This window comes from Morone saxatilis, unplaced genomic scaffold (genome assembly GCF_004916995.1).
Source record: "Morone saxatilis isolate NCDOM2014 unplaced genomic scaffold, NCSU_SB_2.0 Contig18, whole genome shotgun sequence".
Taxonomy (NCBI): Eukaryota; Metazoa; Chordata; class Actinopteri; family Moronidae; genus Morone; species Morone saxatilis.
This window is the reverse complement of record NW_023339740.1, coordinates 25,437,444-25,440,534: the sequence shown is the minus strand read 5'-3', so window position 1 is coordinate 25,440,534 and position 3,091 is coordinate 25,437,444. Positions and strand designations below refer to the sequence as shown.

Below are 3,091 nucleotides of genomic sequence, written 5' to 3'. Positions count from 1 at the left end.
CACACACACACACACAGAATAGTGGAATGTGCTTGGTCAACATGCAGTGTGCAGAGGCCGTATTAGCTTTACACTGAGCTAACAGCTAACAGATGGCAGCAGTCTTGTGTCCGCTGCAGAGCTAAGCAAGGTTAAACCAGACAATGGCCAAATGGGGCTAAATTAGGCCAAGCAGAGCTGAACCAAAAGAATCATACCGGTTTTCGGTTTTCTACCATACAGCTCCTGGACCCATGATATCAAAGAGTCAAGACAAGACACAAGGACGCAGGTCATTCGGGGTCCAGCTGTAGTTGTGTTGAGTTTTATCTACCTGACCTACATCCAACAGAGACAGCCTGGCACTGCGTTCACACGGCAAGTTAACTTACATCTCCATGTGTCTACATGGATTGCTGGAAATGGTGCCAGGGCCGCAACTAAAAGTTAACAGATTTATCTGCAGATTATTTGTGCAACTATTCAATTAATTGAATTTCACATAACCCAAGCTGAAATCTTTAAATGTCTTGTTTTGTCCAACCAACGGCCCAAATCTCAAAGACATTTACAATGCTGACGATGCTTGATAAATGACATAATGTTTAATTAATTATCAACAATGTTATTGATAATTTTCTGTTCTAATTGATTAACTCACTAACACTGTCAGCACTACTAGAATCCCTGCAGCAGCCAACACTTATCAACAGCTGTGTTATCTCTGACCTTTGTGTCTTTATTGAATGTCACTTGTGACAGTGGGGCTTTAGAAATACCCTCTACAGATTTGATTCTGAAGGCTTGATCAATTTTCTGTCGACCAACAAAATGATTTTTTGACAATTCGTTTTAGAGCTACGTGCCATAAAGGAGAAAATGGTGATTTCTCCTCACATACACGCAACTTGGGGGTTCAGTTCTTTTTTAAAAAACACTCTGACATGAGGAGCCAGACTCTGAACCACCAATACAACAGATAATGGATGACGTGCTCCATCACCTGAGAGACAGCATGTTAAATCATACTTTCAGCTACAACTCTAAGCAAAGCAGGTCGGCTTGACAAAATAAAATGTTTCACCACCATACACAGCTGTCAAAACTCTTCTTGTATCCCTTTTAGCAGAAAAGCCTTTATCCATGTCTTCTCCTTCTACACGGCTAACGGCCGATAAACTCTAAAGCAGTCCAGACCCAGACAGCAGACCTGTATGTGGTTGTACTACATTGGCTGTCCGTGACACAAAGAGTAAGCAGACTGTGAACTTCTTCTGCTTCTGAAACAGCAATCAAACATTCCTGACGATGACTTCTACAGGGTCTGGTAGATTTTAGTAAGCGTGACCTTCTGTCATTCACACAAACAGAAAGTACATATTACACAGGTATGAAAGACTGCCTGTGCATGTTTAACAGAAAGATAAACACATGCTGTAAGCGCTGACTGCTCTGCGTGTGGCTGTCCATTGGTGCAACTTTCTCCTCCTGCTGCTGAACTATACTGTATGTCTTGTGACATGAGATGCATGATGATACCTTATGATGCCCGAGATGTTCAGGCTTTATTCATGCTTCAGGTGATGTCATGTGCTGTAGAATGTGATCTGAAGCCGCCTGAAGCTGCTTATTTGCCATTGACCTCTGTATTTAAAGGACTGCACTGTTATTTATCTGCAGTCTGCTCCGTCTGTGCCATTACAGGATGGTTTGTGTTTGTGGAGCTGTCAACCTGCACAGCCACAAAACAGCTAAATCTGACCTATTTACGCTTTGTTTCTGCCTCCTTCTTGATAAATAAACATGAACACTGAGACATGACAGAGCACGTCTGCAGAGGCTTCCGTGCAGGGGAGCGGCCGTGATTCACCTCCTACACACACACACACACACACACACACACACACACACCCACATGTTACTGGATTTCCTTTAAATACCAACTGACTTCTGTCTTACATAATCATACCAGCAGCTGACTGTCTTAACAAAGCTCCAACACACAGGGACTGCAGCTCTGAATACACTGGTAGTCCCCGTCCATGTATTTATACAGCCTGTAGTCTCCATCTGTACCTTATTCACAGGAGAGGCTGTTAATGTATGAAGTAGGCCTACTATTACTGTTTTAGTAAAGAAAAATACATCACTGTTAATGTGATAAACACACCCCTGTCCACAAATATAGCCTCTGAGTTCGAATAAAGGGGAATCTTAATGCTAATACAATGAGCAGGCCCCTTTCCTGTTTCAACATGACCAATCCATTAAGAAATAGCTTTGGCAGTTTAGTGTGGAAGAACTGGACTGGCCTCCACAGAGTCCTGACTTCAACCCCATCCAACGCATTTGGGATGAACTGGAACTCTGACTAAGGGCCAGACCTTATCACCCAAAATCAGTGTTGGACCTCAGTGAAGCTCTTCCCTGCAGCCAGGTTCCAACATCTGCAGGAGGACCTTCCCAGAAGAGTGGGGGCTGTTGTCGCAGATAACAGATTAAAGGGAAACTGCACCAATTTGACACATCAAAGTATGTTTATAGGTCTCGAAGAGTACTACTCCATATGTGCTACATTAGCAGCTATTAGCATAACATATCCGAATCTCTCCGACACGACTCACGGTCCAGTTGCTTTGTGGGTAATTTAGATGCCAGGTTTTTCCAAGGAAGAAGAATAGGAAGAACAGGAATAAAAAAGACAACAACTCTGTTTCTGCTGCATTGATTCTGATCCTGTCCATCATGAGTCTGATAATGTTCTATGAGTGAAATGCTAAATAAGTTGAGTACTCTTTTAGTGGAATTCCATGTTCAGCTCATTTGGGTGTAATGTTTGTTATGAAATGTACCTCTATACTTTACAAACTGATATGGTGAAACTGTGGTGTCTAATTCTGAAAACAAAGTTCCCACAATGCTGGAGTACAGAACCCCCCTGCACTATGAAGTGTGTATGTGTGAATGTGTGTAACCTAATCCAGGGTAAAACAAGACAGCTGCACATGAGGTCTCACTGCGTCACTTCAAAAAGAAAGAGAGAGACAGAGACATATAGAGAGTGAGCAAGAGGGAGGGAGAGGGAGAGGGAGAGCTGCAGAGAGAGAGAGAG

General features: G+C 42.9%; 1 protein-coding gene across 2 annotated transcripts in view; it reads right to left on the bottom strand.

Annotated features, from left to right (window-relative positions):
• mtss1 (MTSS I-BAR domain containing 1) overlaps window positions 1-3,091 on the bottom strand; it is a 50,997-nt gene that overhangs the window by 30,071 nt on the left and 17,835 nt on the right. The window lies entirely within an intron of this gene.